At 30.9% G+C, this 24,249-nt stretch overlaps 5 long non-coding RNA genes and 1 pseudogene across 9 annotated transcripts; 4 read left to right on the top strand and 2 right to left on the bottom strand.

The window, feature by feature from the left end:
* Positions 1–495: 495 nt before the first annotated feature.
* Positions 496–2,021, bottom strand: LOC146900312 (F-box/kelch-repeat protein At3g23880-like; annotated as a pseudogene).
* Positions 2,022–6,569: 4,548 nt separating this feature from the next.
* On the bottom strand, positions 6,570–10,975 carry LOC146900311 (uncharacterized). 5 transcript variants are annotated; one of them, XR_015022345.1, is made up of 8 exons: positions 10,112–10,247; positions 8,626–8,730; positions 8,207–8,247; positions 8,075–8,097; positions 7,758–7,871; positions 7,571–7,637; positions 7,360–7,453; positions 6,570–6,896 (listed from the first exon to the last, which is right to left on the bottom strand). It is a non-coding gene; the product is annotated as an uncharacterized LOC146900311 (long non-coding RNA). The 5 variants fall into 5 exon arrangements; XR_015022343.1 differs by lacking the exon at positions 8,075–8,097 and having other exon boundaries at positions 10,112–10,975; XR_015022344.1 differs by lacking the exon at positions 8,626–8,730 and having other exon boundaries at positions 10,112–10,253.
* A 3,378-nt stretch (positions 10,976–14,353) lies between these two features.
* LOC146900310 (uncharacterized) lies at positions 14,354–15,004 on the top strand. The gene is made up of 2 exons (XR_015023812.1): positions 14,354–14,471; positions 14,728–15,004. It is a non-coding gene; the product is annotated as an uncharacterized LOC146900310 (long non-coding RNA).
* A 1,701-nt stretch (positions 15,005–16,705) lies between these two features.
* On the top strand, positions 16,706–17,348 carry LOC146900309 (uncharacterized). The gene is made up of 2 exons (XR_015023808.1): positions 16,706–16,815; positions 17,072–17,348. It is a non-coding gene; the product is annotated as an uncharacterized LOC146900309 (long non-coding RNA).
* A 1,721-nt stretch (positions 17,349–19,069) lies between these two features.
* LOC146900308 (uncharacterized) lies at positions 19,070–19,680 on the top strand. Its single transcript, XR_015024229.1, has 2 exons — positions 19,070–19,149; positions 19,404–19,680. It is a non-coding gene; the product is annotated as an uncharacterized LOC146900308 (long non-coding RNA).
* A 1,689-nt stretch (positions 19,681–21,369) lies between these two features.
* On the top strand, positions 21,370–22,012 carry LOC146900307 (uncharacterized). The gene is made up of 2 exons (XR_015023810.1): positions 21,370–21,479; positions 21,736–22,012. It is a non-coding gene; the product is annotated as an uncharacterized LOC146900307 (long non-coding RNA).
* The last annotated feature ends 2,237 nt before the right edge of the window (positions 22,013–24,249 follow it).

Raw genomic sequence — 24,249 nt, 5'->3', positions numbered from 1 at the left:
ACATAATCAACATTGAAGTAACTTTTACTAATGAATAAAAAATTTTGAATGTTTAAGGAGAAAATGCTCATGCTAATACATGAAGTTTTGAGCTTTGCCACATGAACTTTTAACTACATGGACTGTTATGAAACAATCCTCCGATTCGGGAATTTTACCAAAATTATCGCCCACGCGAGGAGCTGTCTCTACTTCTATGGATTCTAATCCCCACCCAAACAAACCTACCACTGTCACCGCACCCGAAAAAGTCATTGATTATATATCCTACGTAACGCGTCCTCGATTATATATGTTACGTGACGCATCGAGCTCCAAATTATTGTTGGAATATATTGAATGAATTTGGTTATAATCAAAGTTGAATTCTCTAACTGAAAACTGATAAATACAAATATATTGAACGGATTCAATAATAACCTAATCTAAACATCAGTAGTTATGACAAGAAAAATAGATTCAAGAAATAGAACATATGTGACAAACCTCAAATAATGACTGAGAAATAGTAGATCTCAAATTCTAATAATGATTGATGAACAAGAACTGTTAGAGAATGAATTAACATAAAAACTGACACAAATTGACTCCAAGCTTTCAACGTAATGCATGGCAAAAAACCAATATATGTCATTGGTAATTCCAATATTTTCTACTCTATTAACTCTCCGATTATAGCAAATTAATTGTCCTTCACCACATTGTCCTTCACGGATGACCAATATCAGAGTATCGCCATTCTCAATAACATGTAACGGTAACAAATTACTATACCCATCACGACGTTCACATTGATAACTAAATTGAAACAATTTAGTCAAGAATCTTCAACTCCAAATTCCTTCATCTGCCATATAACAAATTCATCTCCCTCGGTAAAATGTGTAAAACAAAGACAGTTCATCAATATGGAAACAATTGGCATAGCATGTGACACTACATCAAAACTCTGAGGGAGGTGCAGCAGCGTGTATGTCTCCGTCCCCAAATCAAGTGAAATAATAAAAAATTGATCCAAATTAAGACTACGAGATTGCTAAGGTTTATAACCAGAAAGAACTTTATTGCAAACTGCAATCCAATTAAGACTATTACTCAAATAGACACCGCGATAACCATGGGTAGAATAAGGATCTATAGGAAAACTTTGAATATTTTTCCAAACATTATCGCCAGAAGTGAAAACTCTTGCCTCCTTGGGACAGAAAGCCACTACCTTATATTTGTCGCTTAAATCATCGTAACCAAATGCAAACTGGAAATCAAGATTTGATCCCTTGAATGCATTGAGAAAAGAGCCAAGTTTTTTAGACAATGACATCGCAGTTGGGTTCCAGAAACGGAGAGAGAACTCATGATATTCATCGTTGAAGTGTAACTCTTGGAGCAAGCAAATCAATCCATTGCATGAACCAATGACACTGTGGCATTCTTCGCTAGTATCCACCAACGGGTAGTTGGCAACAATGATAGACCGATTCTCAAGTAAACGACATACGGTTAACTGATTATTGCGTACGCAGGGGTGAAGTCTACATTCAAGTCTCATAATATATGGCGGGAGTATTGCGAAGTATGGGTTTTTTGAAGATTTAAGGAGGTGCTTTTTGACGAAGAAGGGATTGGAGATGAGCGAGTACCAATACTTGCTCACACACTTGAGACACGATAGCGATTTCACAGTAAGCAACGATAGAACTTCGGCAAGGAGTTCTTCTGGGAGGGTTAATGGCAACGGCATGCTGGGTTCACTAATCGGAGCTGTGCGACATTTTGATAAAGGCGCGTTGGAATTACCCATCGAAGCTGTGTGATGTTAACTATGATGAAGGAATTACAGCCGTGGAGTTGAAATCCTTACGCCGTACAACCAATTCAATCAAAACGCAAATAATATAGGGTTCGACTATTGTTTTTTTTTAACAGCATATTGTAATATAAACAGAGCCAGCCACAGAAAGTGGGATGAACTCAAAAATACAAAGGAGGGATAAATACCCCCACGCCACCAACAGTACAGTGGCTGGCATAAAAAACAGAACAATCCTGAAACATTAAGCACAACATTAGCGCAACAACATTCTCTTGCGTTCCAACACCATTCGTAAAATAGACAGGAGGCTATTTTAAGCTTATTCAAACTCCAATACCAAGATATCACTTTGACTTGTTCCACCCACTCATCCACCCCACAAACTTTATTATTAAAAATTCTATCATTCAGCATCCTCTAAATAATCCAAATAACCGCATGCCAAATGAGCGACTCCCCTTTTCTCACTTTCTTCAAGTTCGAAGCACTCAACCAATTTTAAAAGTGAATGGACAAGTTGGGAGGAGTTATCAAATTGAATTGCATCCAATTCATTACCCCCATCCAAACTCGAGCACTAACATTACAATGAAGGAACAAATGAGTAACTGTTTCATCCTCCAAACCACAAAAAACACACCGTTTAGAGTCTTCACTTCCCAAGAATCAAAGTCCACGAGAAAGCCAACACCTTGGACGGCGCCTTACTCCTCCAAAGATCTAAACATCCCCTCTTCCTCCATTGACAAAACTCCCTCTTCAAGACACAACTTTTGTAAAATTAAGTAGCTTGACTTGACAGAGAAGCCTCCCCCCTCCTCCGATTTCCACACCCAACAATCCGGACCATCCCTTGTAACCACTCCTTCCAACCTTTCCATAAGATTATGAAACAAAACACCTTCCCATACAAACAACTCCCTACGCCACTCAAAATTCCACCTCCAACCACCCCTACTGCCATCCCACATCTCCCCCACCTTCCACTCTTGGTTACTAGCAATTGAGTATAATCTTGGATAAAGCACACAAAGAGGCTCGCTAGCCAAGGTTCCTTCCAAAAGAGGGTTCCCATACCATTCCCCACCTTCCTAACCAATTTCTGATCAAACCACCTCACCCCCTCCACCTCCTCTAAGGACATCAAATCTAACCACCAACGAGAGAAAAAATTCGGCCACCCCTCTTCCTCTTCCTCTAACCTTCTACCCATCTTCACACCATATTTATCAACCAAGACAACTTTCCATTGCAAATTATCCTCCAATAATAATCTCCACCTCCATTTAGAGACATTCACCCCATGAGACAACTCTTATGAAAATTCATCTTTAATCCCGAAACCATTTCAAAGCCCCTAAGAATCGCCTTTAAAGTCCACAAATTACCCACCGTTGCCTCACCAATACAAAGCGTATCATCGGCATATTGAAGATGAGAGACAACCGTCCCACCCACCGTCACCTAAAAACCTTTAAACAAATTTCGGGTTTACCGCCTTCTCCATTAGGCCACTAAAACCTTCCGCCACTAGAAGAAAAAGAATGGGTGCCAACGGATCCCCTTGCTTTAGCCCTCTTTGAATATTAATCTCTTCGGTTGGACTACCATTGAAAAGGATGGACATACTACCTCCACACACCAAGCCTTCATCCAAGAAATCCACTTTTGTACAAAACCCACCCTCCTAAGCATATACTCTAAGAAACTCCAATCCACCGAGTCATAAACTTTTTCAAAATCCACTTTAAGAGTTAAGCATTCCCGGTTTCTCTTCTTAGTCAAATCCACCACCTCATTTACTACCATCGCCCCATCCACCAAATCCCTACCTTTAAGGAAAGCTGATTGTGACATGGAAATTACCGAATTCATCACCTTAGCTAATCACTCGGCTAACACCTTCGAAAGAAGTTTATACAAACTTCCCAATAGAGAAATCAGCCTAAACTCCTTAAGACATGACGGAACCTTAGCTAATCGACTATTGTTGTTATGTGTCTATTTGCATTAGCTATTGTGTTTATATTTATTTTTCTTGAGTTAAGCTTTTAATTTTTTTGGGCCATGATAGTTTGAGGTTAGACTGAAACATAGGTAAAATTTTAAAATTTGTAGCAAATAAAGGTTAAATTAATAAAAAAAATATAAAATAAACTAAAAGTTAAATTGAAGTCATGTTTATACATTTGTATAAATATTTTTTTATTCATATGATTAAATAAAATTAAATAATTACGTAAAATAAAATAGAAATTTATATAGTTAAAAACAATCATATAAATTATTTAAAAAACAATCACATCTATCTATCTACTATAGACTTGAAAACGTAAATAACAAAAATACTCCTCCCTTTCTATTTTTTGGCATGTGTCAAAAAAATATTGCGTAAAAAAATTCTTAAAAAAATTTCATTCATTATAGAAGCTGTCATTTGTTAACTTGGTCTTTTTTACCTTAAATAAATGTTGTCTTCTTTTTTATATGTCACTTTATATAAGGAATAATTGTAGTTGCTCCTTCAACCATTTAATTTTAGGTTTTGCTGATGTTTATGTTTTAGCTTAATTGTGAAAACACCATAGTCAATCCATCACCTTTTTTTATCTATGGCCATCTACAATAGTGTCCTATGCTTGCAAGTTTAGCGTGTTTAGGAGTTTCTTTGGAGTTAAGTTTTTCTCAATTTATGCTTTTGTAAGTGTTTGATTCGATTCAGAGTGTTACCAAACATTTCTGAATCATATAATTCCTTGACTAGGGTTCCGTTAGTCCTTTGATGATATTTGATACGATTTAGAGTTTTTCTTAAATTTTTTGAATCGACTCATTTTGGCTTAGTTGATACATATCAATGTTCGTGGAATCGTATCAAACTTCATTTGGGTTTTATGATACGATTCAAACACTCGCCTGTACATAATTGAATCGATTCAAACTTCATCTAAAAATTGTCCGATACGATTCATTGTTCTTGTGATTCGTATCAATCTTGATGTTATCTAGATTCTCTCATTTTACACTGTTTGAATCGTATCATGGTTTTTTTTTATTTGATTGAAGCTCGTTGTTTTGTGACTAAAATCAACTCTTCTATTTTTTTGAACTAATTTTAGTTTGTCGCTACTAGATCTTTTTATTTTTATTTTTGTATTTATAAGACAATTTGATCAATCATTACTTGATTTTTTTTGGTTTGTTTTTGTTTTAAGTTCTTTTAGAACGAACCAGGAGTTTTATTTTTAAATGATGATTAAATGTGTCTTTTATCTTCAAAAATTATTAAAGTAAATTCAATTATGACTTGTGGCAAACTGTAATTGTTTACAAGTTTTTTTTTGACAAACAAAAGAAAAACTTACGTTTGAAAACTATAAATTTTCTCCCTCAAATTAAGGAAATGTTTGAGACATAAATGGTTAAGTTTTCTTGAGGATATTGAGTTTGGGGGAGACATATGGTAATAGAACAAATTTGTATGAGGAATAATTGATTCTAAACTAATTTATATAGTTAATATTATTATAGGAAGGATATTTAGATCCTCATGAGGACATTATTGTTCTTTCTCTCAATCAAGTTAAGAAATTAATCTGTATAGATCAAACTCAACACCCTCAAGAAGTTGGGCAACTGATGTCATAAAGAATTGATTCAAAAGGGAAATTCTATTTAATGTATAATTGAATAGGACAGTCATGATGCCAGCTGTTTATTATAATTTTGGAGCTACATAAGATGGATGTCAATGCAATGTTTCTTAATAGCGACATTAATGATACAATATGGTGTAACCGAAGAAAACTTGTGTATCAATAGATAGAAAACACAAGGTTTACAAAATCATGAAATCCACTAATGAGTTAAAAAATTTGTCTCTATAGTGTTTACACAAATTCTCATACAGTCTCATTTGGTTTTGAGATAATATTATGGAGATTTGTGAATTTAATAAGCTCAATAATGGCAGTAAATTTATATTTCTAATTTAATATGTCAATTTTATTTTATTTGGTCAACAATGATATATACTTGTTATGTGGAACCAAGAAATCTCTAATAAAGTTTAGCGATGAAAGATCTTGGGGACACATCTTTTTGTATCAGACTTTAGATACTAAGAGATTATTATCAAGGTATCATTTAGATATCACAAAAGTTATACACCCTCCGGTCACTATTATATGCAAAACTTTGCATTTTAGATTCATTCATTAAATGATGTATGTGGTCTATAATAATGACCATATGTATTATTCATTGAATGAATCTAAAATGCAAAATTTTGCTTATGATTGTGATTGGAGGGTGTATTTTCTTTTTGCTCTTCATAGAAAATATCATCCTACTCCTTGCTTGAAACATTTTTGTTTCACTACAAGAAATTTGCCATTTAGCAACGGCAAAAACCGTTGGTAAAGGTTCAAAAAACCGTTGGTATAGGTCATAAAACCTATACCAACGGCCACCTGCTGCCGTCTAGGATACTATGCTTATACCAACGGCAGAAAGTCGTCCCAATAGCTTATACCAACGGATAACTAGCTTGTTGCTAAAGATTTCGGAGCTATAGCAACGACATTTTACACCTGTTTAATTGCTTTAACCAACCTGTATATCCGTTGGTATAGGACTAGACTGCTCGTTGCTATAGGTCTTTTTTTTTTTTTACAAATAAATATTTTTGTCTAAACCAAATAGTTTTTTAATAACAAAAGTTTTACACTGTTTTTTTTATATGCACCACACAATATTTAAAGCAAAATAAAAGAAAATTTCAATTATATTAAATTGTCAAATTAACAAGTCTTACAAACATGTGAAACTAACATCTTACAAACTAACAAAGCTACATGGTACCAAGCTCTTATCCTTGTAGAATTAACTTATTACAACATATTTATGACTTCAGCTCGGATTTCTATTAACGATTTAAGCATCTCCTCTTAAGAAACTGGAACGGAGAAGGTTATAAACATAATCGTTGAATCATATTTGAAGCCGGCACAGACTTCAGCGGATGCTGCAAGGAAGTAAACATCAAACGTGCCACTGCCTCTCACATTACAAATTCACTCGTCTGCAACATGGGAGAGAGAGAATTATTAGAATCCAACAGGTAACACAACACAAAGCCTACGTCCTATGATAACAAAACACAACAAGGAGAAAATACACTCAATCCTAAGGAATCTCATTAACAAAAAAACGCCTATGCCATGTAAAAGGAGGTTTAAAAATTTTCTCACTATCATCTCGGTCATATTTTAATATCAATATTAACTCAGCACAACAAATCACAATCAGAATGACAAAAATCAAAATCTCCAAATCACAATTATTAAAAAGCTAAAAAGAGAATTAGGAAAAATAACTTGGTCTATTGTATCCTTAGCACCTAATTTCATAGCAATTACAAATAGATATTTCAGTGGCATGGAAAATACCATCCTACCAGTAACTTCAGTGTATTAAAAGTTCAACTTCCACAAAAAATAATGCTAATTAATTAGTGCCTCAGATGATAATGGTATAGGAAGTACCTTGCAAGGTCTGAAGAGAAGTGGCTTTCTCTTTGTAAAAATTCACATGTAGTGCTTGAAACTTAGTAGTTTCATTCTTAAAGGAACTTTCAAACTGCAGTCATGTAATCAAAAAAGAAGAATTAAACAAGTTTTCTTCAACACATATTTCCCTTCCTGCTAATGACTCGGTTAACAACATCATTCATAAACCAATTTGTATTTTAAATACCTCTTTGGAACTGATATTCAGGTGAAAACTTCTCTTTGGACGGTGATGGTGGTGGATCATAGAAGATCTGCCATAGAAGCAAGTATAATTATATATTATTTGCAAACGAAAGTATATGCAAATACCAGATTTAGTCTGTTAAGTTACAGAGTCAATATTCATACAAGTTGAGTTTGAGTTGTTTTACCTACATGTAAAGCAGCTCTATGGTTCTACCATTTGTTGTGTGAAGCACATTCAAAATATGCACAGCTCGACTATCGCGACACCACGAAAATCGATCCTTCAGGATTTCCACAACCTGTAAAAAGTATGGTTTATCATCGCATCAATGAACATCAGAAAAACAATTACCATATAAAAATGTTATTAAACTCATATTCATGACAGCTAAAATTATTAAACTAATGTGAGTTATTAAACTCATATATTCATGACAGCTAAAGTTAAGCCAATTAGCTGACACTTTTACACAACCACAAAATAAAAATTACAATTGTATACCTAATATGCTTTAGAAGTATAACCTATCATAAGAAAGAGACCACATATCAATAACGCACATACTAAAAAAATTATTTCTTAAAAACTTTATTAAGATGGTTAGCAACTGAAACGTAATTTATGACCAAGTACCTTAAAGCAATTCCCCCAAAACCATTATTCACACATAACTCCTGCACAAGATAGATTAGATTCAGGACCACTGACATATTATAGTAAAGCATCTTTTAATAGAGTAATTAGACCTTCATAGATTATATAATCAACAACAAAGGTACAAACTAAGCACTACTTCTGCTCACAACACACACTATCATTAACTAACCATTTATATCATCAACTTTTTGTTATAAATATCACTAGATATTTTGTCCCAAGAAATTGTAGAAAAAACAGGCTATTAAGTATATTTACAGATACTGTGATATACGATATACTCTCTACAATTCTCACAAAAGAAAAAAGTCATATATCCTGTTGCAATTCAATTACAAAACTTTTTCAAATCTAAAGAGTAGAAACAAGTGTTGAATGCAGAACACAACTTTTACCTCTTTTCAAACTTGTTGATGTCAATTGAATTGGAACCTAAGTGCACAGAATAGAGAACATATTTGATGGAAAAACATGATCCTTGATGCAAAAACTTTAGGTCTCTAAAGAGTTTCATAACGTAAATTGAAAATAAGAATTAGAGAGAAGAATCAAAGGACTGAGCATTCCTACAAATAGTTTGCCAATATTTCAACACACCACATTTTAAAGTATACTAGAGCATTAGATAGCAGCCACACACACACTCAGTTGCAAACCTAGTTACTTATCTCCAAAATGGCTTACATAGTTACACTCCATAAATCTTCATAAAAAGAGCTTACCTAGTTACAAACATTTGCCTCCAAAAGGGCTTACATAGTTACAAACATTTATCTTCAATTTATGTATAAAAAAAGTCAATTTTTTAATTAAAAATATCTTAGGTTATGAATCAAACATTGATCTACTAATAAATCACTAATCAGAGGTCCAAATCTCAATCTGAAGGGCAATGTCAAAGAGAAAACAACAAATTCATAAACAATAACATGAAAAATCACTCAAAAAACAAAAAATCAAATGGATTCCAGAAGATCAAATGGATTATGTTTAATATGTGAATTGTGTAAATCATTAAATTAGAATGAAGTCACACCGAACAGATAATATATACCAACAACATCAATAGAGAATACACGACAATCACAATTTGGCTATCTTCAGTCTTTTCAATCCCACAAAGCTTGAGGATATAATTGGAGTCTACAACTTTGTTCATTGCCATTGATTGTTGTGAGTACTAAATTATGTTTAGTTCAGACTAATCACTTATACTACTACTGATGTCAAAAAGAGTACATGATAAGAACCTTTATTTTTTCTCTATTAATGTGAGTCCCAACCAGCATGAGGTTATTGGATATACTTTCGTATTCTTTACTAGCAGTCATTGTGAATAGTCTAAACTGTTGATTATGGATTTCAATCCATAACATTATTATGACATTTGTATTAAAATGTTGACAAATCTCAGAAAACATAACAAAATTCCCCCTTATATTCCTTCTACGGTGACAAAAATCTCAGAAAACTTAACAAAAATCCCTCACAACTTGCATCAACCATATATTAAGTGAGTATCCATTTCAATCAACAATCATTAACACCATAAAGCACAACAACAAAAAACTCATAACTTCCAGCAATACACAAAGCTATTGTCCATAAACTGAAAATAAGCTTAAAATCCTCTAGGGAGGCAGCATTACACTTAAATATATATTGTTTTTGCCATTGTCCATAGAATGAAATTAAGCTTAATTTCATGGCCCAGATCAATCAAATTTGACGTGAATAAAGGTTAGAGGAAAACAAATGAAACCCAGCGGCGAAACCAAATTGCACTCAACTGAAAAAACTAAAAATATAAGAGATTAACAAAAAAAATCACTGAATCAACAAAATACTCAGAATTCTTTAAAAAAAAAACAAAAAATTAACCTGCGAAGATTGGCTCAAAGAACTGGGTTGCAGTTGGGTTGCAGCTGTGTCGCAGTGAGAGAGTTAGATTGAGGGCGGGAGTCACAATGAGAAGGATTCAGGGAACGATTGAGAGTAAGAGGTAGAGAAAAACACGATTGAGAGAGAGAGAGAGAGAGAGAGAGAGAGAGAGAGAGAGAGAGAGAAAGACAAGATGGAGGAGGATTCGCAGATAAGGTGAAGAGGTACGGAACAACACGTTTGAGAAAGAGTGGGGGGTTCGGAACTACACGATTCTGACAAAAGTTCAGAGAACGATGATTGAATACAAGTGGGATGAAATTGGTGGTTAGGTTTTGAGAAATTGGAGATTTGAGGGTGAGATTGATTACTAGAAATTGAAGATTAGAGAATGAATTTGAGCTTTAGGGTTTTCCAGTTTTGGGAAAGTGAGATGGAGAAAGCGGGATATGAAACATGAGTGAGATGAAAAATTTGGGCCAAGCGGGAATGAGCAATTTACAAGGCGCTTTCTAATTTAACCAAAACGCCTGCGACAGTTGACCAAAACCGTCGCAGCAACTATCGCAAAGATGCACTTTGAGGCTGTTATAAGGTAAGGGTCGCAGATGAAGTGTCGCAAATTGTTGATTTTCTTGTAGTGGTTGAAGGAACTGGATGGGGCCGATTGAAGGAACTGGAGTGATTGATAGAGGATCCATTGAACGATTGAAGGTTGGGATTCTGAGAGGAAGGTTGGGATTCTACACTTTGGCGAGAGAAAGAAGGTGGAGTGATTTTTTGTTTTACCTTTTTTGATTGTGTGAGAGAAAGAAAAAGGTAGAAAAAAAAATTGAATGAGACTGAAAATTTGAGATATTTCATGAAAATTTGTGCGCCTTTTTCTCTGCTACCCTATAGCAACGCCAGGGTGCAATTCCGGTTGCTATATTTAATCTATACCAACTCTTTTTTTTGCAGTCACTAAAGGTGTCCGTTGCTATATGGCAAATTTCTTGTAGTGTTTTAACAACGAGAACATAGAGTTTTAATCATTTTTTATGTGTGTGAAAAAGGTAAACTAAATAATCAAGTGGTGAATATAAAATCAAAGTATAAATAACCACGCTTCTAGTTACATGTCTTCAATAATAAAACCTTTCAAAAGTGGGATTTTTGGCCGAGAAAAAGGCTTGTACAATAATTTCCTAAATTTTCTTGCCCTTTTTCCTTTGATTTGTAGTAAAACTATCTCATACCTTGTAACCCCAATTTTATTGTTACTAAATCTTGGTGAATTTATGATAAATTATTATTATTTGTTGTTGGTTTATATGGCTAATAAGGTGCGCGCTAGAGGGGGGTGAATAGCGGTTTTAAATTTTTTACGGAGTTTTATAAAAAACGATTTGATATGTTTTGACTAATTGGAAACACGCTTGAACAATCCCAATAATTACAAAAAGTTAAAGCTATGTGTCAATGAGATTTACAATAGAATTGAGAAGTTCACAATGTAAATCTTATTACAATCAAATATTAATAGATCTTGACAATTTGCAAAACTAGACAATTTCGAATCCAAACTTATAATGAAATATAACAAGCTATCAATCAAAAACACAATGTATATACAATTGATGAATTGTATAGGAATTGAAACTAATTGATCCAAGCACAATAGTAAAACCTAACTCAATGATCAATTATCAATTTTGTACACTATCAATTAATCAATTGACATATTCAATTAACGAAAATCAAAGAGGATAAGGAAAAGAGAACGACCCCGATATTTTTATAGTTGTTCACCCTTTCGTCCTTGCTTCGGACTACGTCAACTCTTCTTGGTGAAAAACGCCTCCACCAAGGTCATCCACTAATAGTAACAATGTTGAATACAAATGTGATTACAAGAGTTCCTTGGAACAATCCTAGTTCTTCAACCCCTATGTAATCAGTCCCCCAAACTTCAAATAACCTTTGAATTTGGTGCTCCTTGAATCTTCAAATCCTTGATTACCCGTGCACCCCTTCGAACTCTTCACTCAAATCTTCGATGCTACGTTCGGTAAACGAATCCCCTTCGATTGCAAGAACAATTAGAAAGACCCCAAGACCTTTGGAGGTGGAATGAGATTATTCACTTCACTTTGGAACCTTGATTAAGCCCAACCAATTTCCTTGAAAGAAGCAACTTACAATGCCTACTTGCTCCCTAGAAAATCAATGTGACTCAATGTGCAAAGTGATTCTAAGAAAAAGTGTTTAATCTTGAAGAATTTATGAACAACGAGTTTTTGAGACCTAGAGAGAATAGATGCAAATGATTCAATAATTTTAGTGTTGTGAGGAAGTCAGTATATATAGAAAAGGATGGCAAGTGCAAATTTTCATCCAAAAACAACTGAGTGAATTGATTCACTTAATGTTTGAATAGATTCAGACAAATAAAGACAAAACTGGAATGGAGAAGAATGGTTTGAAGATTGATAGTATCATGTGAAGTATGAATCAATTCAGCGTACCCAGAAAGAAGGTTGATACAATTCAAAATAGTTTGAAATGATTCATGGCAAGTCAGAAGGTTTTTGTGATACGACTCACATATTTTTTGAGTGGTCCAAAACATATTTTATTTATCTTTTGTTTGCTATTAAGTTTTATTAGGAATTTAGTTTATTTCTGTAGTAGCGCAACCCTAGATTAGATACTTAGTTTGTGACAGGGCCTAATATCAATATTATTATCTTGATACTAATATCTATTTGTCTAGGAAGTGATTATTATAACTAACGAAAAATACCGAAAGCGAGTTGACCCTAGTAGTAAGTACGTAGGAGGTGATGTTACTAATATTGAGTAAAATTTGATGAATCTAAGAGGTAACTAGTTAATAATTAAGTAAACAAGTGACTGCTTGAAGGAAATAAGTAGTTGCCTAGTAGAACCATTCTCTTAAACCCTTGGTAAGGTACACGCTGATAGGGTTGTCCGTTTGTAGAACTACTAAGTGCGAGAGAGAGAGAGAGAGAGAGAGAGAGAGAGTTCTATGAGTGTCCTAAGATTCATATATGGGTAAATCTACAGGTACCTTGGCTTTCATTGCCTTGGAAAATCTTGGAAAGCCAATATAAAGTATATGTTTTCAATTACATTTGAGGTGGTAAGACCCCACACGTAAGGATTACCTTGTGACCAGCAGGTGTAACCAAACATTGGAGGGAGAGACCTAGTTAACAGTGAAGTATAGACCCCACACGTAAGGATCACCGTGTGACCAGTAGTTGCAACTTGACGATCGACTAGGTTAGTAACTTCCCAGCAGCCTCATCAATTGTATAGGCTACCTAAGATAAATGAACGTGACATTACTGTTATTTAATATCCAACAATATAAATAAGGGGGATTTGAAGAATCCTAACCGCTGCTTACTTTTCAGCAACCAAAAACAGGTAAACTTGCTCTGTTGCAAACAGATAAAAATTGCAAACCTCTAACCCTTTACTCTTTTATTTTATCATCAAACTAAAAATAAGTAACACAAATTGTTTAGATGAAACTACAATTCATATGGATACGATACTCAACTTATCACTTTATTACTTGGTAACGATTTGGTACACTTGCATAACCTGCACATCAATTGCATTAACTTTCCTTGTTATTATTATTTTAATAAATGTCAGTCAAATAAGATATTAATCAATTGCCTTGTTTGTTATATTTTAATTTATTGCATTACCTTTCTTTGCCATTATTATTATTATTATTATTATTATTATTATTATTATTATTATTATTATTATTATTATTATTATTATTATTATTATTATTATAAATATCAGTCAAATAAGATATTAATCAATTGACTTGTGTTATACTTTAATTTATTGCATTAACTTTATTTGTCATTATATTATTATTATTATTATTTCAATAAATATCAGTCAAATAAGATGTTAATCAATTGACTTGATTTTTATATTTTAATATATTGCATTAACTTTCCTTGTCGTTATATAATAATAAAATAATAATAATAATTATTGTTATTATTATTTCAATAAATATCAGTCAAATATGATATTAATCAATTGATTTGTTTATTATATTTTCATTTATTGCATTAACTTTCCTTGTCATTTTATAATAATTATTATTGTTATTATTATGTCAATAAATATTAGTTAAATATGATATTAATCAATTGATTTGTTTATTACTATATTTTAATTTATTGCATTAACTTTCCTTGTCATTATAAATAGCATATTGTAAGGTGTTACTTGAAAAACTATAAAAAAATAATGGCAATCCGCATGACTCTTTTCATGTTTACCTTTGCAATTATGTGCATTGCTTCAGTTGTAATTGCAGGTAACAATCTAGTTCCACAGAGAAACCTTTTGTGTTTTCAACGAAATGATTTGCATTTGTAGAATATGATAGTTATGTTTTAAATGAATATGTTTTTATTGTAATTTTTAAGTCTTTATTTTCCAACTTCCTTATACATTTTAATCTTTAAGTTGTAGGATGTTATAGAAAAATCTATAATATATTTGAAATATGAAATATTTGTTTAGAATATTAGATGATGTGTCTAACAATGTTTTAATTTTCTGCAAAGTAGATGCTTTTTGCGGTTTTGTCAGAGATTGTAATTCGAACATCTGCACCAAATATTGTAATTCAATGGGCCGTAAATTTGGAAGGTGTGCCCCAAACGGATACCTCTGTTGTTGTGGATAAGTTTGACGATTACAAGTTTTCAATATCCTTGTAATAGTATATCCGCAAACATAGTCATTATGACTTTCATAAAATAAGTTTCAAAATAAAGATTGTAATTTCAATCAAAACTAGATTATTATAATATTTTATCATAAATGAATAGTTATATTTTATTATAGTAGTTGTCATTTTCTAATAATGATATAATGACAGAAATGACAATATAAAATTGACAGATAATAAATGTCAGCAGTGTACTAAATATAGTCAAAAAGTTATATTTTCTTTTTGCTCTTCATAGAAAATATCATCCTACTCATTGCTTGACACATTTTTGTTTTAATAACGAGAGCATAGAGTTTTAATCATTTTTTATGTGTGTGAAAAAGGTAAACTAAATAATCAAGTGGTGAATAAAATCAAAGCATAAGTAACCACGCTTCTAGTTACATGTCTTCAATAATAAAACCTTTCAAAAATGAGATTTTTGGCCGATAAAAGGGCTTTTACAATAATTTCCTAAATTTTCTTGCCCTTTTTCCTTTGATTTGTAGTAAAACTATCTCATACCTTCTAACCCCAATTTTCTCGTTACTAAATCTTGGTGAATTTATGATAAATTATTATTATTTGTTGTTGGTCTATATGGCTAATAAGGTGCGCGCTAGAGCGGGGTGAATAACAGTTTTAAATTTTTTACGGAGTTTTATCAAAAACCATTTGAAATGTTTTGACTAATTGGAAACACGCTTGAACAATCATAATAATTACAAAAAGTTAAAGCTATTACAATAAAGTATATGCTTTCAATTACATTTGAGGTGGTAAGACCCCACATGTAAGGATTACCTTGTGACCAGCAGGTGTAACCTAACATTGGAGGGATAAACCTAGTTAACAGAGAAGTATAGACCCCACACGTAAGGATCATCGTGTGACCAGTAGTTGCAACTTGACGACCGACTAGGTTAGTAACGTCTCAGTGGCCTCATCAATTGTATAGTCTACCTAAGATAAATGAACGCGACATTACTGTTATTTAATATGCAACAATATAAATAGGGGGGATTTGAAGAATCCTAACGCTGCTTACTTTTCAGCAACCAAAAACAGGTAAACTTGCTCTGTTGCAAACAGATAAAAATTGCAAACCTCTAACCCTTTACTCTTTTTTTTTATCGTCAAACTAAAAATAAGTAACACAAATTGTTTGGATGAAACTACAATTCATATGGATACGATACTCAACTTATCACTTTATTACTTGGTAACGATTTGGTACACTTGCATAACCTGCACATCAATTGCATTAACTTTCCTTGTTATTATTATTTTAATAAATGTCAGTCAAATAAGATATTAATCAATTGCCTTGTTTGTTATATTTTAATTTATTGCATTACCTTTCTTTGCCATTATTATTATTATTCTTATTATTATTATTATAAATATCAGTCAAATAAGATATTAATCAATTGACTTGTGTTATACTTTAATTTATTGCATTAACTTTATTTGTCATTATATTATTATTATTATTATTTCAATAAATATCAGTCAAATAAGATGTTAATCAATTGACTTGATTTTTATATTTTAATATATTGCATTAACTTTCCTTGTCGTTATATAATAATAAAATAATAATAATAATTATTGTTATTATTATTTCAATAAATATCAGTCAAATATGATATTAATCAATTGATTTGTTTATTATATTTTCATTTATTGCATTAACTTTCCTTGTCATTTTATAATAATTATTATTGTTATTATTATGTCAATAAATATTAGTTAAATATGATATTAATCAATTGATTTGTTTATTACTATATTTTAATTTATTGCATTAACTTTCCTTGTCATTATAAATAGCATATTGTAAGGTGTTACTTGAAAAACTATAAAAAAATAATGGCAATCCGCATGACTCTTTTCATGTTTACCTTTGCAATTATGTGCATTGCTTCAGTTGTAATTGCAGGTAACAATCTAGTTCCACAGCGAAACCTTTTGTGTTTTCAACGAAATGATTTGCATTTGTAGAATATGATAGTTATGTTTTAAATGAATATGTTTTTATTGTAATTTTTAAGTCTTTATTTTCCAACTTCCTTATACATTTTAATCTTTAAGTTGTAGGATGTTATAGAAAAATCTATAATATATTTGAAATATGAAATATTTGTTTAGAATATTAGATGATGTGTCTAACAATGTTTTAATTTTCTGCAAAGTAGATGCTTTTTGCGGTTTTGTCAGAGATTGTAATTCGAACATCTGCACCAAATATTGTAATTCAATGGGCCGTAAATTTGGAAGGTGTGCCCCAAACGGATACCTCTGTTGTTGTGGATAAGTTTGACGATTACAAGTTTTCAATATCCTTGTAATAGTATATCCGCAAACATAGTCATTATGGCTTTCATAAAATAAGTTTCAAAATAAAGATTGTAATTTCAATCAAAACTAGATTATTATAATATTTTATCATAAATGAATAGTTATATTTTATTATAGTAGTTGTCATTTTCTAATAATGATATAATGACAGAAATGACAATATAAAATTGACAGATAATAAATGTCAGCAGTGTACTAAATATAGTCAAAAAGTTATATTTTCTTTTTGCTCTTCATAGAAAATATCATCCTACTCATTGCTTGACACATTTTTGTTTTAATAACGAGAGCATAGAGGTTTAATCATTTTTTATGTGTGTGAAAAAGGTAAACTAAATAATCAAGTGGTGAATAAAATCAAAGCATAAGTAACCACGCTCCTAGTTACATGTCTTCAATAATAAAACCTTTCAAAAATGAGATTTTTGGCCGATAAAAGGGCTTTTACAATAATTTCCTAAATTTTCTTGCCCTTTTTCCTTTGATTTGTAGTAAAACTATCTCATACCTTCTAACCCCAATTTTCTCGTTACTAAATCTTGGTGAATTTATGATAAATTATTATTATTTGTTGTTGGTCTATATGGCTAATAAGGTGCGCGCTAGAGCGGGGTGAATAACAGTTTTAAATTTTTTACGGAGTTTTATCAAAAACCATTTGAAATGTTTTGACTAATTGGAAACACGCTTGAACAATCATAATAATTACAAAAAGTTAAAGCTATTACAATAAAGTATATGCTTTCAATTACATTTGAGGTGGTAAGACCCCACATGTAAGGATTACCTTGTGACCAGCAGGTGTAACCTAACATTGGAGGGATAAACCTAGTTAACAGAGAAGTATAGACCCCACACGTAAGGATCATCGTGTGACCAGTAGTTGCAACTTGACGACCGACTAGGTTAGTAACGTCTCAGTGGCCTCATCAATTGTATAGTCTACCTAAGATAAATGAACGCGACATTACTGTTATTTAATATGCAACAATATAAATAGGGGGATTTGAAGAATCCTAACGCTGCTTACTTTTCAGCAACCAAAAACAGGTAAACTTGCTCTGTTGCAAACAGATAAAAATTGCAAACCTCTAACCCTTTACTCTTTTTTTTTATCGTCAAACTAAAAATAAGTAACACAAATTGTTTGGATGAAACTACAATTCATATGGATACGATACTCAACTTATCACTTTATTACTTGGTAACGATTTGGTACACTTGCATAACCTGCACATCAATTGCATTAACTTTCCTTGTTATTATTATTTTAATAAATGTCAGTCAAATAAGATATTAATCAATTGCCTTGTTTGTTATATTTTAATTTATTGCATTACCTTTCTTTGCCATTATTATTATTATTATTATAAATATCAGTCAAATAAGATATTAATCAATTGACTTGTGTTATACTTTAATTTATTGCATTAACTTTATTTGTCATTATATTATTATTATTATTATTATTTCAATAAATATCAGTCAAATAAGATGTTAATCAATTGACTTGATTTTTATATTTTAATATATTGCATTAACTTTCCTTGTCGTTATATAATAATAAAATAATAATAATAATTATTGTTATTATTATTTCAATAAATATCAGTCAAATATGATATTAATCAATTGATTTGTTTATTATATTTTCATTTATTGCATTAACTTTCCTTGTCATTTTATAATAATTATTATTGTTATTATTATGTCAATAAATATTAGTTAAATATGATATTAATCAATTGATTTGTTTATTACTATATTTTAATTTATTGCATTAACTTTCCTTGTCATTATAAATAGCATATTGTAAGGTGTTACTTGAAAAACTATAAAAAAATAATGGCAATCCGCATGACTCTTTTCATGTTTACCTTTGCAATTATGTGCATTGCTTCAGTTGTAATTGCAGGTAACAATCTAGTTCCACAGCGAAACCTTTTGTGTTTTCAACGAAATGATTTGCATTTGTAGAATATGATAGTTATGTTTTAAATGAATATGTTTTTATTGTAATTTTTAAGTCTTTATTTTCCAACTTCCTTATACATTTTAATCTTTAAGTTGTAGGATGTTATAGAAAAATCTATAATATATTTGAAATATGAAATATTTGTTTAGAATATTAGATGATGTGTCTAACTGTTTTAATTTTCTGCAAAGTAGATGCTTTTTGTGGTTTTGTCAGAGATTGTAATTCGAACATCTGCACCAAATATTGTAATTCAATGGGCCGTAAATTTGGAAGGTGTGCCCCAAACGGATACCTCTGTTGTTGTGGATAAGTTTGACGATTACAAGTTTTCAATATCCTTGTAATAGTATATCCGCAAACATAGTCATTATGGCTTTCATAAAATAAGTTTCAAAATAAAGATTGTAATTTCAATCAAAACTAGATTATTATAATATTTTATCATAAATGAATAGTTATATTTTATTATAGTAGTTGTCATTTTCTAATAATGATATAATGACAGAAATGACAATATAAAATTGACAGATAATAAATGTCAGCAGTGTACTAAATATAGTCAAAAAGTTATATTTTCTTTTTGCTCTTCATAGAAAATATCATCCTACTCATTGCTTGACACATTTTTGTTTTAATAACGAGAGCATAGAGGTTTAATCATTTTTTATGTGTGTGAAAAAGGTAAACTAAATAATCAAGTGGTGAATAAAATCAAAGCATAAGTAACCACGCTCCTAGTTACATGTCTTCAATAATAAAACCTTTCAAAAATGAGATTTTTGGCCGATAAAAGGGCTTTTACAATAATTTCCTAAATTTTCTTGCCCTTTTTCCTTTGATTTGTAGTAAAACTATCTCATACCTTCTAACCCCAATTTTCTCGTTACTAAATCTTGGTGAATTTATGATAAATTATTATTATTTGTTGTTGGTCTATATGGCTAATAAGGTGCGCGCTAGAGCGGGGTGAATAACAGTTTTAAATTTTTTACGGAGTTTTATCAAAAACCATTTGAAATGTTTTGACTAATTGGAAACACGCTTGAACAATCATAATAATTACAAAAAGTTAAAGCTATTACAATAAAGTATATGCTTTCAATTACATTTGAGGTGGTAAGACCCCACATGTAAGGATTACCTTGTGACCAGCAGGTGTAACCTAACATTGGAGGGATAAACCTAGTTAACAGAGAAGTATAGACCCCACACGTAAGGATCATCGTGTGACCAGTAGTTGCAACTTGACGACCGACTAGGTTAGTAACGTCTCAGTGGCCTCATCAATTGTATAGTCTACCTAAGATAAATGAACGCGACATTACTGTTATTTAATATGCAACAATATAAATAGGGGGGATTTGAAGAATCCTAACGCTGCTTACTTTTCAGCAACCAAAAACAGGTAAACTTGCTCTGTTGCAAACAGATAAAAATTGCAAACCTCTAACCCTTTACTCTTTTTTTTTATCGTCAAACTAAAAATAAGTAACACAAATTGTTTGGATGAAACTACAATTCATATGGATACGATACTCAACTTATCACTTTATTACTTGGTAACGATTTGGTACACTTGCATAACCTGCACATCAATTGCATTAACTTTCCTTGTTATTATTATTTTAATAAATGTCAGTCAAATAAGATATTAATCAATTGCCTTGTTTGTTATATTTTAATTTATTGCATTACCTTTCTTTGCCATTATTATTATTATTATTATAAATATCAGTCAAATAAGATATTAATCAATTGACTTGTGTTATACTTTAATTTATTGCATTAACTTTATTTGTCATTATATTATTATTATTATTATTTCAATAAATATCAGTCAAATAAGATGTTAATCAATTGACTTGATTTTTATATTTTAATATATTGCATTAACTTTCCTTGTCGTTATATAATAATAAAATAATAATAATAATTATTGTTATTATTATTTCAATAAATATCAGTCAAATATGATATTAATCAATTGATTTGTTTATTATATTTTCATTTATTGCATTAACTTTCCTTGTCATTTTATAATAATTATTATTGTTATTATTATGTCAATAAATATTAGTTAAATATGATATTAATCAATTGATTTGTTTATTACTATATTTTAATTTATTGCATTAACTTTCCTTGTCATTATAAATAGCATATTGTAAGGTGTTACTTGAAAAACTATAAAAAAATAATGGCAATCCGCATGACTCTTTTCATGTTTACCTTTGCAATTATGTGCATTGCTTCAGTTGTAATTGCAGGTAACAATCTAGTTCCACAGAGAAACCTTTTGTGTTTTCAACGAAATGATTTGCATTTGTAGAATATGATAGTTATGTTTTAAATGAATATGTTTTTATTGTAATTTTTAAGTCTTTATTTTCCAACTTCCTTATACATTTTAATCTTTAAGTTGTAGGATGTTATAGAAAAATCTATAATATATTTGAAATATGAAATATTTGTTTAGAATATTAGATGATGTGTCTAACAATGTTTTAATTTTCTGCAAAGTAGATGCTTTTTGCGGTTTTGTCAGAGATTGTAATTCGAACATCTGCACCAAATATTGTAATTCAATGGGCCGTAAATTTGGAAGGTGTGCCCCAAACGGATACCTCTGTTGTTGTGGATAAGTTTGACGATTACAAGTTTTCAATATCCTTGTAATAGTATATCCGCAAACATAGTCATTATGGCTTTCATAAAATAAGTTTCAAAATAAAGATTGTAATTTCAATCAAAACTAGATTATTATAATATTTTATCATAAATGAATAGTTATATTTTATTATAGTAGTTGTCATTTTCTAATAATGATATAATGACAGAAATGACAATATAAAATTGACAGATAATAAATGTCAGCAGTGTACTAAATATAGTCAAAAAGTTATATTTTCTTTTTGCTCTTCATAGAAAATATCATCCTACTCATTGCTTGACACATTTTTGTTTTAATAACGAGAGCATAGAGGTTTAATCATTTTTTATGTGTGTGAAAAAGGTAAACTAAATAATCAAGTGGTGAATAAAATCAAAGCATAAGTAACCACGCTCCTAGTTACATGTCTTCAATAATAAAACCTTTCAAAAATGAGATTTTTGGCCGATAAAAGGGCTTTTACAATAATTTCCTAAATTTTCTTGCCCTTTTTCCTTTGATTTGTAGTAAAACTATCTCATACCTTCTAACCCCAATTTTCTCGTTACTAAATCTTGGTGAATTTATGATAAATTATTATTATTTGTTGTTGGTCTATATGGCTAATAAGGTGCGCGCTAGAGCGGGGTGAATAACAGTTTTAAATTTTTTACGGAGTTTTATCAAAAACCATTTGAAATGTTTTGACTAATTGGAAACACGCTTGAACAATCATAATAATTACAAAAAGTTAAAGCTATTACAATAAAGTATATGCTTTCAATTACATTTGAGGTGGTATGACCCCACATGTAAGGATTACCTTGTGACCAGCAGGTGTAACCTAACATTGGAGGGATAAACCTAGTTAACAGAGAAGTATAGACCCCACACGTAAGGATCATCGTGTGACCAGTAGTTGCAACTTGACGACCGACTAGGTTAGTAACGTCTCAGTGGCCTCATCAATTGTATAGTCTACCTAAGATAAATGAACGCGACATTACTGTTATTTAATATGCAACAATATAAATAGGGGGGATTTGAAGAATCCTAACGCTGCTTACTTTTCAGCAACCAAAAACAGGTAAACTTGCTCTGTTGCAAACAGATAAAAATTGCAAACCTCTAACCCTTTACTCTTTTTTTTTATCGTCAAACTAAAAATAAGTAACACGAATTGTTTGGATGAAACTACAATCCCTATGGATACGATACTCAACTTATCACTTTATTACTTGGTAATGATTTGGTACACTTGCCTAATCTGCACATCAATTGCATTAACTTTCCTTGTTATTATTATTTTAATAAATATCAGTCAAATAAGATATTAATCAATTGATTTGTTTGTTATATTTTAATTTATTGCATTACCTTTCTTTGCCATTATATTATTATTATTTTTTCAATAAATACCAGTCAAATAAGATATTAATCAATTGACTTGTTTGTTATACTTCAATTTATTGCATTAAATTTCCTTGTCATTATATAATTATTATTAATATATTAATCAATTGACTTGTTTGTTATACTTTAATTTATTGCATTATCATTCCTTGTCATTATATTATTATTATTATTATTATTATTATTATTATTATTATTATTATTAACAAAGTTGAAAATGAATTGACTTAATTTATGAGTGACATAAATGGTCAACACTGATATATACTTGTTATGTGGAACCAAGAAATCTTTAATAAAGTTTAGCGATGAAAGATCTTGGGGACACATCTTTTTGTATCAGACTTTAGATACTAAGAGATTATTCTCAAGGTATCATTTAGATATCACAAAAGAGTGATATCAATAAAGTTGAAAAAGAATTGATCACCAAGAGAGACTATTTAGTCTCAATTATTACCCATTAGAAAATTATAAATTTATAAATTAAGTATTTTTCTACACTTTGGCTATAGAAGTTCTTTGTAGAATCTTATTTATACACATTTGGAAATAGCGTGTTTACTAAGATTTTTTGGCACATACTTGAGAAATTCAAAGCTCAAATTGTTGAAAAGGCAACCATTAATATTATTAAAGAGAGTAAGAGAGCATATGCTCACATCAGAAATCTGACAATTTTTAGACCATTAATGTGTTAGACTCTTACTTTTGGATGTCAGTATATAATACACATCCTAACTCATGAAATGACTGTAAGTAGTTATGTCAGTTGGTTGCATATCGTTAAAGGTATTGAAAGACCACTCAAGTTATATAGTGACATAATTCAGTCGTATAGTTTTCAACAAAATTTTTTTTAAATTTCTTTGCCTTATATATTATTCTTGTCGAATGACAGAAGATGTAGAGACAAACTTTATGTTAGCTGATCCATTAATCAAAGAACTTACAAGTAAGGTCTTTCATATGGT

The sequence above is a fragment of the Medicago sativa genome, chromosome 8, assembly GCF_051527215.1.
Source record: "Medicago sativa cultivar Bolivia chromosome 8, Bolivia_mono, whole genome shotgun sequence".
Taxonomy (NCBI): Eukaryota; Viridiplantae; Streptophyta; class Magnoliopsida; order Fabales; family Fabaceae; genus Medicago; species Medicago sativa.
Note: the sequence above shows the minus strand (reverse complement) of the source record. Positions and strands in the feature narration are given on the sequence as shown.